Source organism: Ochotona curzoniae, unplaced genomic scaffold (genome assembly GCF_017591425.1).
Source record: "Ochotona curzoniae isolate NIBS_2020 unplaced genomic scaffold, NIBS_Ocur_1.0 contig_50, whole genome shotgun sequence".
Taxonomy (NCBI): Eukaryota; Metazoa; Chordata; class Mammalia; order Lagomorpha; family Ochotonidae; genus Ochotona; species Ochotona curzoniae.
The window spans coordinates 7,013,098-7,025,846 of record NW_024466446.1 but is presented as its reverse complement, the minus strand read 5'-3'; the positions used below and the strand labels follow the sequence as shown (position 1 = coordinate 7,025,846).

At 48.1% G+C, this 12,749-nt stretch overlaps 1 long non-coding RNA gene across 1 annotated transcript; it reads left to right on the top strand.

Annotated features, from left to right (window-relative positions):
- Positions 1–2,756: 2,756 nt before the first annotated feature.
- LOC121161997 lies at positions 2,757–9,567 on the top strand. Its single transcript, XR_005884744.1, has 3 exons — positions 2,757–2,867; positions 5,105–5,225; positions 9,443–9,567. It is a non-coding gene; the product is annotated as an uncharacterized LOC121161997 (long non-coding RNA).
- Positions 9,568–12,749: the final 3,182 nt, after the last annotated feature.

The window sequence follows — 12,749 nt, the reverse complement described above, 5'->3', positions numbered from 1 at the left end:
TGGTGTTAGAGATTTGGAATACTTTGCTTGCGTCACATTCCCCAGTGTTGTCCTGGCCAGCGGTGGTGACCTGACAGACGAATGTACTCTGGACTTTGTCCCTTCCGGCAGGACAGTCAACAGGGGTCGCAACCACCTAGTAGAGAATGAAGGGGAAAAGAGACACAAAGAATGGACAGCAAGACAGGATGTCTGATCAAGCTATCAGTTTATTGATTTTAATTGAGGGTTTTTATATTCTTCAGTAACTAAGGATCAGGGGGGAAAGGAGAAACTAGGATGCAAGCCATGGTCTCCAGACCGATTGTTCTTGAGCAGCCACCATATCAACCATAGTAACCAGCATATCAACAATAACATAGGCAATCAGTAACAAGATGTCGGCAGGTACAGCATCAATCACATTCTGAAACAGTTGCTACAAACAAGTGAAGCTAAGCATGTGTTTAGTTTCTTAACTTGTTTCCCAAGCATGTAGTCAGCCGGGGGTTTTCCACTGGCCCACAGTTCTGTATTCAAAATGGCTTCAGTGTGGCTATAGTACACGGCTCCTGACATCTCACCCTCTTTTCTACATATCAATGAAAGCGGCGAAAAGGAAAAGGTTCCTTGAGGCAAGATAAGCACTGCCTGTCTTAGGTTCATTCTGAGGGACCCTCAACTCTTACCCATCTCTGCGCAGCCCTGCCAGTCATCCAGGGCACCCTGTCTTAGGTTGCCGGGGTATCAGAAAGGTGCCCGTCATTGGCTAAATGCTTTCCCAGGAAAGGCTATGCCTCATTATGTTAGATGAGCCTCTTTGAAGGCTGGAGCCGCACGGCACGATGTGGGGGTTATCACTTGGGGAGCCTGAGCCATCGCAGCAACCATCAAGGTTGTTATGGCCATAGCCCCGTTCCATTTCTTGAACATGCAAGCTGCCAGCTTAATGCCATTTAGAATAACTTCCCCTGACGTGGGTAGAACTCGGGTCTCATTTACTTTAATTATACTGGTGGCTAACTGACTGGTGAAATTTAGCAAGGCGTTAGACCATTGTCCCCAGCGGTATTGATTGATTTTTATCACTCTGGCTGAGATATTGTGAACTTTTACTGGGGTGACCCATATATGATGGTATATTGGGGAGCAGCTGGCTGGTGAGAATCAAAAAGACATACTGAACAATGTACAAGTATTGTGGTTCTTCCCCCGCATGTAGGAAAGCAAAATGGACTTCCTGGCTCCTGGCCTCGGCCCTGGCTGTAGCAGGAAAGACCTCTGTTATCTGCCTTCTCACCTTTCTCTGTCAGGCCACCACTCAAGGAGAAAAAAATGTAAAAAGCAAAATATTTTAAAATGTGTCCTGTAGATGCTTTCGAGTGTTCCCGAGTGTAAGAATCAGCACAGCACACAGGCCAGTGGCCACGTGGACTCGCACTGCAGCACCTGGCACAGCACCTGGCACAGCACCCATGCCATGATCCACACACAGTCCTTTGGCTGAGCCAAGGGCGCCCTCAGCTGCTGTATCCGCAGAGGCCAGCAGATGGCGCCGCCGTCGCAGAAATGCGTCTCTGCTGCAGTGTCCGCATAGGCCAGCAGATGGCGCCGCCGTCGCAGAAATGCGTCTCTGCTGCAGTGTCCTCAGAGGCCAGCAGATGGCGCCGCCGTCCCAGAAATGCGCCTGTGCCGCCATGGAGCGACAGCGTAATGTGGCATTCGAGAGCTCCAGTGCAGCGTTAGCAGAGGGTACAGTTTTTTTTTTTCTTCTTCTTCGGGTTGTCTGCAGTTTGCTTCCGGCGCCTCATACCGGAAAAGCTTGCGCTGGAAGGAGTTTTTGTGTGTGTTTGAGTGGACGTGGAGGGGAAGCCCAGGAGCGGCTTGGGACGCGGGGATGGAGGCGGCGCCCGGGGTCAGCGTTCTCTCTCCCTTCTCCCTTTTCACCCTAAATGCCCGAAAACCCCCAAAGCGCCGGGCGATCGCGGCCGCGGGAAATGAGCCCGGAGCTCCCCACGGGCCGCGGCATCTCAGGGAGAGGAGGGCGCAGGCCTCCTAGGACCGACCGATCCTGGGCGCGGGCTCCACCCCCCCCCCCCCCCCCCCGGAGCTCCTTTCAAAGCCGTTTTTCTTTTTCCCTTAGAAACGCCAAGTTGGAGGCGGAGTCCTAGGCTCCCCTCGAGGTGGAGGGCAGTGAGCCTCTTCCCTTCCTCCCCTTGGCCTCCAGGAGCACCCGCCTGTGCAGCACTTGATAGCAAGGCCCTGAGCGCCCGGCGAGCTATCGCGCCCTGCCAGAGCCTGGGGGCTCCCCCCAAAGCTGTCTCCCCCAAACCCTGCCTGGGGTCCCCCTGGGAGCGGCTGGCTGGCCCTGGGCGCTTGGAAGTGAAGCTGTTAGGCTGCAGGAGATGGCCAGCCCTCTTGTGTCTGCTCCTTATGCAGGGCCACCCTTAAAAAAACAACTTCCTAATGGGGGGAGGTGACAGGGTTCTGGGGGTGGGAGCAGAAGTGAGACACAAAATTCCTTAACAAGAAAGAGAGCAATGTGTAGGCCCTTCTCTCTTTTTGAGTGAGCAGGTGCCTTAATCGTGAGGTCGGGAGGGAGGCGGTGGCAGGTGGAGAGATGGGCAGAACTGGGGTGCTGGGTCCGGGAGAGGAAGCGTGGCTCGGGGTTTCCAGGAGCAGCCAGGGAAGGTCAAGAACAGGTGTGTACCTGCATGGCAGGGGAGGGGAGGAGATGTTGGCGGAAGGCGGACAAAGTTTCCTGTTGGTGGAAGAAGAGCTCAGAAAAAAAGAAACTAGACTTTAACCTGTGTTGGGTTGGAATGGGACAGATTGGTGTGAACGTGAGAAAAACCAGCAAAGGGGATCACGCACACAGAAATATAAATGTAAGCATACTCTGCTTATATGTTTGTAAACAAAGTCCTGTGTTGTCACTTCAGGCAAAGTCTGCAGCATGCAGTCCTGATTCTACTAAATTAAAATAATAACAATAATAATTATATATATATATATATATGAATCTGTGATAGCTTGTTGAGGGGTCTAAAGGAAGAAAGTTTTCAAAGAAGCACACTGCAACTCGCCTCAACGCTCCTTCTGGCCAAATCTGGGGCAACCGGGACATACAAGAAGTAATGACAAAGGTATCATGCACGGTGAGCCATCTGCCCCATTGGGGAGTGTGGAATTCATGAGTGGCTACGGACCCAAAGTGATACATAAATAAATAGAGAATGAAAAAGAAAATGAAACATTCAGAGTGTAAAATGCTCTACACAGTGCCTGCTGGTTCGGACAAATGAGTGTTTCACCGTGAAGAAGGGAGGTGTGCCGGACCTGGTCACACGCCGACAGTGTTAACGTTACCACGTGGAAATGCGCATACAAAGCTTTTGTGTTTCTGTTTATGATCTGAAGTTCATCAGGAGACAACCTCAATGGTTGAATCTTCCCCTTGCAAGCACCAGAATCCCAGATGGGTGCCAGTTCGTGTCCTGGCAGCTCCACTTCCCATCCAGCTCCCTGCTTGTGGCCTGGGAAAGCAGCAGAGGACGGCCCAAAGCCTTGAGACCCTGCGTTCACATAGGAGACCTGGAAGAAGCTCCTGATTCCTGGCTTCAGATGAGCTTAGCTCTGACCATTGAGGCCAACTGGGGAGGGAATCAGCAGACGGAAGATCTGTCTCTCCTTCTCTCTGTAAATCTACCTTTCCAATGAAAATAAATGAATCTTAAAAAAAGAAGACACGGCTGGAACAAGAGTGAAGCTCGAAGGAGTCTAGGAATAACATACCGGCTGCACTTTGGTGGGATTTTTCTTGACTTGGACAGGAAGAATGTTGTTATAGGAAATACACAATGACAAATTTAGGGTGTTTGGGCACCATGTTAGCAAGTTCTTTTCTTTATTATTATGATGATGATATTATTATCATTTTAGGATAATGGCATTTTCCTTTTCCTCTTCCCTAACCCTCCCCTCCCCACTGAGTTCCCCCATATCATTATAACAGCATAGTTCCTCAGATAGTCATACATCTATTATTGTGGCCATGGACACTAGCAGAGAGTCCAGCATCCCATTGTCACGATGCATCCAAAAGCTTCACTGGGAGTCCATCCTCAATCTGGAAGTAGAGATGCACACTGCCCTGCATCCTCACATCCTCACATCTGGACATGACACTCTCCACTGCACAGTCACTATAAATCCCCCCAGGTGAAAAGCCACAAAACAGAACCAACAACAGGAAAAAAAAAAAAAAAACAACCAGAAATTTACAATGCCATGAAGTTAAACAACACGCCACTGGATATGATGGTCTCCATTACACAGTTACTGCACAGCCTCTTAAATGAAAAGCCACCAGACAAAATCAACAACAGAAAGAAAAAACCAGAAACTTAGAACACCATGAAGTTAAATAACATGCTGCTGAATGACTAATGTGTTGCTGAAGAAATGAAAAAGGAAATTAAGAACCTTCTTGAAGAAAATGATGCTACAAGTATGGTCTGAGTTATTAAAGAATCTAATGAGAAAAAAAAACGTGTTTTGAAGAAATGCAGCTAAGAATATCAAAATCCATGAAATATAGTTTCTGAGCAAGTTATTTTCAAGCAGATAAGGAGGAAAAGGTCATTTGTTTTATATTTTCCCAATTTCTTACGAACCTGCTATTGCTTTGGGATAAAAATACTGTATTTAAAAATGCTATATTTAATCGTGGGCCTCTTGGCCCGCAATTAGAGTGCTGCATCAGAAGGTAAGGCTTAAACTGGATCAGAGGAGTGGGGAGGCATCTCTGATGTGTGGGGAGCGCCCTTAGCAAAAGTCCCAAGACAGGGAGAAGAATGACAGCTACCTGGCTGATGTTGTCCCTCCCACCCAGGACAAAAGGCTTGCTATATAGACAGCGGCCATAGGATAGATGCTACACTCTGGTGGGATTCAGGGGAATGCAAATGCTATGGATAACTCCATTAAATCACAATGGTGTGATTTTTTGTGAGGACTGTTTCAAGCAAAGCAAGATGTGTGGGAATTCAACAAGAGGCTAGGTGCTTGAGGAGAGTGGATGCAATGACAGGCGTCCGTGGACTTCTCTCTGTTCTCTTCCCAGTGACATTTGCTGCACTGACCCCTCAGAACATTCTCTCCTTGGCTGGAAGACAACGTCAGCACTAGAGCTAGAACTGAGGTGGCTGGAGTGGGCTGTTGCACTTCTTCTAACTCCTGTGCAGGTCTGTGTTTGCAATGAGATTCTTTCCCCTTTGGGTCTAGGACACAGAGCTTCCCAGTGGGTTTTGGGGCCAGCTGACCTGCCTTGTCAGGTCTAACGGTTAATTTTGTGGGTCAAGTTGAATCCAGGATATGTGGTTTCAAGATATCTGGTCAAAGTTTATGTTCTGTGTGTTTTTGGGTGAGCCTATCTTTGCAGTTGGTAGAGCAAATACAAAAGATATCCTCTCCGACCCCCAGCCCATAATGGGGACAGACCTGGTTAAATCCTTGCATAGAATACAAGGAAGCGAGAGTTCACCCAGCTAAGAGCCTTCAGCTTTCTCCTGTCTTTGGACTCGACCCAAGTCGTTGGCTCTTGCTGGGAGCCGAGTTGGCTCCTGCTGGCCTCTGGACAGGAGCACCACTCTCAGCCTTCTGGGTTCTCTGTACTTTGGACTCAGCCTGCAGTTAAAACTCTGCTTCTTCCTGGTCTCCAGCTTGCTGAGTCACCCTGTGGCTCCCGGGGCTAGTGAGGCTCTGTAGTGAGAGGCTCCACAGCCCTCCTCTGAACCCTGGAGGTCCAAAACGCTCTGAAATCTGCAACGTTTTGTCCTCGAAAAGATTTTGGATTTTTTAGAATATCAAGCATTCCAAAATCTAGAGAACTCTGAAATTGGAGACACTTTTCTAGGGAGGCTCATGCATTTTACATAAGAAATTCTCTATTTGGGGCCAGCATTGGGGCAGAAACAGTAAAACCACCGGGTTAAGCCTCTGCCTGCAATGCCAGTATCCCACAGGGGCGCCAGTTCAAGGCCCAGCTGCTCCACCTCTCAGCAGGTTCCTGCTTATGACCTGGAAAATCAATGGAGGATGACCCAAATCTTTGGGCCCTTGCATCCCCTTGGGAGACCCAGAGGAAGTCCCTGGCTTCTGGCTTCCGTTTGGCACTGGTCTGGCTGATTGTGGCTATTCAGGTCAGCTGGCCTCCTTAGCACAGCAGGCATGCTCTGACAGTTGGCAAGTCATCAGGTCCTAAAGCATCTGGGAAATCATGTTTCCCATATAATGAACTCTCTCATCCAGAGTCGGCCCATGACTTCAGAGATGACTCATAGATCAAAGGGCAAGAATGCCCCGGTTATGGTTGCGATAAAGAGACAAAGGCCAAGGCAGTCATCTCGGGTAGGGCTGGAACTATGGACTTCTTGGGAGTGATGTTGCTCCCCGTCACAGCCGCAGCCCAGGGCATTCTCCCAGAAAGCTGCCAGGACCCATTGGTTTGTCTTCATGAGGAGGGGTCAGGCCACTGCTACCTCTGGTTGGTGTCAGCAGCCAGGAGGTTGGGAAGTCCATAGTAGGGGCATCTCTTATAGCGGATGTTGGTGTCTTTGTCCAGTGTCCTTGTGCCAAGGGAGGGAGGACTGCTCAGGGACCAAGGGAGCTGGTCCTGGAAGTAGATCACAAAGCCAATCCTCCAGTTGCGGGGAGCACTGATGGGGCCTGGCAGAACAGCCTGAATCACAATGGCAACAGCCCAATCAGAGATCTCTCTCCCTTCTGTCTCTCTCTCTCTCTCTTCCGGAAGCTGCAGGCCTTGTCCAAGTGGCTTAGGTGAGAGTAACCAGTCCAGGCGCTGCACAGCACCTGTTATTGTCCAGGAGGCAGACCTGGTTCATCTTGCACAGGGACAGCTGAGGAGCGCGAGGCCCGAGTCTCGTGGACGGACCCTGGCCAGTAATGTTGGACTGGACAAGATGCCGACGCCTGGACTCAGGATGGCTCTGGGTCATGGCAGGGGGTGGCTTTGCCTTCCTCTGTTTCTGGCTGGGAGGGCACATATCCAAGGGTGAGAGAGGCACATCCACTTCCTCCCATGCCAGGGAGAGACAGCACTGCCTTTTGGATGAGACTGCCGGCAGGAAGCCTTGAGCAAGGATCCCATCCTTGGAACAGTGGGAGAAAGGGCTCCACAGGCGGTCACCAGCAAGGGTGGCCCTTCTAGATGGGAGAGTCCCCCACTCCCTGGCCTTCCTGCTGTCACAGGAGACGCTGTGGTCACGAGTTTTTGTTGTTAGGAAGACTTAGAGTGTCCTACCGAAGTACACTCAGGGCGCAGCTTCTCTGGGCACTGTCCCCGTTGAGGTTCAGCCAGTCACTGCCTGCTCAGAGGGTTGAACTCTTTCAGGACTAGCTGGGCACGCAGGGAAGGACCCCAGGCCGCCTGCCTCATGGTGGTCGTTACGACATGACTTCAGAGCTCACGTGGAGTTCTTGGTTATCAATTCCCCGATGGATTTTTCTTCTACTTTTCTCTTCCCAGGAACTGGCACCACCATAAAGCTGGGCATGATTTTTTAATTTTATCTTATGTTTTTTAGATTTATTTACTTATTATTAGAAAGTCAGATTTACAGAGTGAAAGAGAGACAGAGACAAAGATCTTCCATCCAATGGTTCCACTCCTCAAGTAGCTGCAATGGCCGGAGCTGAACTGATCCGAAGCCAGGAGCCAGGAAATTCTCCTGGGTCTCCTACATGGGTTCAGGGTCCCAAGGTTTTGGGCCATCTTCTGGTGCTATCCCAGGCCACAGGTAGGGAGCTGGGAGGGAAGTGGAGCCGCCAGGATTAGAGCCGGTGCTTATATAGGATCTTGGAGCGTGCAAGGTGAGGACTTTAGCCACTAGGTTACTGCTCCAGGCACAATATCTCACTTTTTATTGTTATTATTTTCCTTGATAGCTTTGTAGTTAGAATTTCTCTCTCTTCTTCCCCCTTCCCTTCCTCCCTTCTTATTTTGCCCCTTGCACTGTTTTTCTCCATATGATCACAGTAGTATAGTCCTTTAGTGCAAGTTATAAGTTTACACTATACTATTGAAGTGCATTATGTATTTCTTCTTTTATTAAAGCTTAATTTTCTTTTTAATATTGTTTACATAGTTGAGAGTGATGCATACCCATGGTGGGAAAGGTCAGGTTATGGGGGACGGAGGAAGGTGGGTAAGATAAGTGTTTCAGATCCTGTGTTTTCTCCCCTTGCTCCTGTGTCTGCAGAGGGATGGGGAGGGAGGCCCGTCCCTTGCTTGTCAAGCAGCATCCATGCTTGGGAACAGATAGGATCATTTGGTGTCACCTTAGAGCCACCCCATGTGGAGAAAATGGTTCTGAGGGTGCTACCTGAGTGGTCTTGGTAGTTCTGAGATGTTAACTTGGTTTAACAAGGGTTGAGAGTCTTTCTAAGGTCTATTGGCTGCCCAAGTGTGGCATCCACAGACCCAGACATTTGCTGTCAAGGCAGGCCAGGAAAGTTGTTGAACCTGTTCTGCTTTCTATCTTTCGATGAGGTGCTCAGTGTCCTGTGTTGGCTTAGATGCGCAGTCACGTCTTTCATGTGCATCTTGGGATGTACTGCACAGGCATCAGCAACCAAGGAGGTCCAGTCCTAATATTGTATTCCAATGCTGGACCACATATCCTTGTGATGTTCTCTGAGCACAGTGTGAACCCAGTGGTCTAGCTGGGGTGTATGTGTGGGAGGGCCTCAAGAAAACTCGTCTGGAGAGCCTTCAGACTTGACTCTTGCATGTGCCAGCTAGTGTGGAGTCAGATCTGGTCTGACATCTGCACCAGCCAATGGACACACTGGCAGAGTCAGCTGCCTGGTCAGTTCTGCCCCCAGTCCCATCTACCATGCGAATGAACCATTGGGTGCTGTGGCGTAGCCCAGCCCAGCCTGCCACTTGCCTGGCTTTCACACACTGGTGGATTCTATGGGTTAATTGGGGTGACCCCTGCCAGGCCTTCCCCCAGCCAGGACTTTTGCATGCACTGGCAGGTGCTGCAGCCTAGCCTGTCCTGTCCTGCATCCTGCCCAGTTCTTGTGTGCACTCATGGGTGTTGTAGCCTAGCTCAGCCTGGCCCGCTCCTAGACCGAGTTCTCATGCTCTCCAGTAGGAGCTGCAGCCTAGCAGAGGAGTCCCTTAAGTTCCCCTCTCAGGCCTGCTCCCAAACTCAGATCGCATGCATGCTGCTGAGTGTTGCGGCCCAGCCTGACATGGCCTGCCCCCAGTCCTTGTGCCCATCAACAGGTGCTGTAGCCCAGATGGACGTGATTTCTGATCTAGCCTTTTCCCTTACCACCCCTTCCCATAAAATCCATGATCTAATCCTATCCTTTGCAGTTCCTACCCATTCTCTCGTCATCATAGTAAACCAAGTTACCTAAACAATGACAGGAGCCTCTTCATGCTGCCCCCGTAACCTCCTTCACACCGGCAGCCTACACCTCACTTGACTACCAGAGTGGACTCTTCCAGCAATTCCAGGGCACCACACTCATGCTCATGTTCTTTGGAGCACTTGTCACCAGTACGTGTTATACTCTCATTTTGTACACGTCTCCCTCCACTGGGTGGTAGCACCATGGGAAAGAAATCCTGCTGTTAAGTTTACTGTTGTAACTTTTTTGCATAGCACAAAGCGAATACATTATTATTATTATTTTGGATGAATAGCTTTAGACCAGAACTGCATCTAGCTGAGTCAGCAATAAGGAACTGTCACACTTAAGTCAAACTCTCAGTTGATAACGGCCTCAGTGGCATACAATTCTGAAAGAAGGGCTGTAATTCTAGAGAAGGTTTATTCCTTTTCAAGATGTATTTATTTGTTATTTGATGTAATTTCTATGTGTATTTTTCTGTTTCAAATGTTCTGTGGCATGTATTTTTATAAATCAGGAAAATGTGGGACACTTCATAAGAAAAAAATTGAAGATGCACTGTACTGATTTTTTTTAAAAGCATTTATTATTTGAGAATCAAAGTTACAGATAGAGCGGGGAGAGACAGCGTAAAGGAGTTCTTCCATGCGCTGATTCATTCCCTAGATGGTTACAACAGCCAGTGCTGGTGGGACCCATCAGAAGCTACATTCAAGTCTTCCACATGCGTGTCATGGGCCCAGACACTCATATGATGCTCCACTGTTCTCCCCAGGCTGTTAGCAGGGATCTGGGTCAGAAGTAGAGCAGCCAGAACTTGAACCAGCCGGCGCCTCTTGGAGTGCTGGTGTTGCATGCGGGCCACAGCACTGGCCCCTCATTTCTGTGTCAGCATCTCTTTGGTGTAGGCACTTGCCTTATGCACTCTAAACATATGTAAGCACAAAAGTTACTAAATGTTCTCAGAAATCCCTGGAAATTTCCCTCCAAGGAATACACACATGTTGCTGTTTCCTGGAATTCACTGCAGCTGACCACGGCTACTATGCTGGTCCCCAAGATCTCTGGCTGGAATTAGACAACAAACCCATTGTTCCAGGACTTCTCCCTGGAGGCACATGGAAGGATTTGTGTTGTTTTGTTATTACAACGCCAGACCTAACCATGATCCTTTTTTTTTTTTTTTGTCTATGTTGCATCCAAAGTTGTCTTTGCTGGACTAGATTTTCTGTGGAGAGATTCTTTTTTTCCCCCAGCGCCCAGCTTGGGAGGCGCTGGAGTTGCAGAGGGCACGGGCAGTGGGTATAATGCTGAATTTTCTTGGTGTTTAGGCCACACAGGTGGATGAATGAAAAAGAAAATGATTAGGGCAAGCGTGTTGTTTCATGTGATATAAGTCGTCTGCCCTGGGTATATGTGTGTGTGTGTGTGTGTGGTGAGACCCCGGGAAGGTAGTCCCTGGGTGTGGTTTACAGTCAAGTTGTGAATTGAAAACAGTATTGAATCTGATCAACTCTAACATGTCTGGAGCTCTGAAAGCCCGTGATCTCTGAATAACCGGTAATTGATGTGAAAATTGATATGAATTCCATAGATTACTCATACTGCGCTTCAGTTAGAGAAGTATCACTTGTTATCTTTGGCCTGTCTTCCTCTGCACCGGATCTCAGATCGCTGGGCAACCCGAGTGACGTTGAATATACTTTGCCTTATTATTCAGGAAAGGCCATGTCATGTTATACTAACAAGCAAAGCCCATATTTCTGGCAAAACTTCACTGCTGGACATGTCTGGGAGGGTACTTCTAGAAGGGGTTAGCTTGTAAATTAGCGATGGAGTAAAGGCGGTTATTACCAATGTCAGTGACAAAGTCGGGTGGTCCTTACCAATCACCCAGTCTGTCAGAGCCCCAGAGAAGAGGAACAGCAAGGCAGAGGAAAGGCGGCATGTCCATTTTCTTCTGCCCATGATGTGGACGCCCTCGGCTCTCATGTAGCCGCACAGGGACTGAATCCCACTGCCAGTTTCCTGCTTCCACAGCTGGCACATCACACAGAGTGGAGCTAGCTGGTTTTCCTAGGTGAGTGGGCTAGTTTTCCCACACATCACCACAGACACATAAGACAGAGATCTTCAAAAACTTCATAGAAAAACGCGTTAAAGAAAAGATCAATGTCTGGACTGGCACCATGGCATAGTAGGATGAGGTTCTGCCTGTGATGCCAGCATTCCCTATGGGCACTGGTTCATATCCTGGCTGTTCCATTTCCCATTTAGCTCTCCGCTTTGTGGCTCAAGTCTGGGATCCTCGCACCCACGTGGGAAGAAGCTCCTGGCTCCTGGCTTCACATTGGCTCAGCTCTGGCTGTTGTGGCCACTCGGGGGAACGAACCAAGTGGATGGAATATTTTGTTTTCTGTCTCTTCTTTCTGTAAATCTGCCTTTCAAATAAAAATTAAAAAAAAAAGAGAGAAAATCAAAGTGTAGATTTCTAGACTGTGTATTTGTTAAAAAGTAGTATGAAGAAAAATTGTGTGTGATCTAATACTGCCTGACTCTGAAAGCAAAATGGAGAGAAAATTAGATTTAATGTTCATGCTTATATTAAAAAGTAAAACTAACCTACCCACAAAAAAAATAAACCAATTTTCCCTAGAGTAAAGAAAAAGTAGTGTAGAAAAGTAAGTTCCTACTAGGTTGTTAATATGCTTTGTTTCATAATTTTACAGAATTATGAAACAAAGTTAAAATTAAAAATTGGAAGCAAAATGAAAGATTAAATGTAATTCTGAATCGAGTAGGTGGCATAGCCACCTGAAAGGGGAATGTCAAGTGCCTTAAAAACTCAGCATATTCATTACTTGTCACTTGCAGACTATACCCTTAGGGTGAAACAAAATTGTAAACTATTTTCTGTAATGGCACAATTGGAGGCAGTGTTAATATTGTTCTGAGAGTATTTTTTGTGCCAAAGCAGATGAATAAGTATTTTACATTCACCAAAAAAGAAAAAAAACCAAGATTTTTGTTTGGGCAGAACGAGATACAAAGAACAAAGATGTTAACTTAAATATGTCAAATTCTTAATCTGAATGCGAAGTACCACTAGGAACTCAAAATATGTTTTATCTTTAAAAAAAAAAAGGGGGGAGAGAGCACGGTACTGTAGCCTAGTGGCTAAAATCCTTGTCTGTACCAGGATCCGATATGGGCGCCAGTTCATATCTCGCCTGCTCCACTTCCCACCCAGCTCCCTGCTTGTGGCCTGGGAAAGCAGTGAAGGACGGCCCAAAGCCTTGGCACCCTACACCCACACTGGA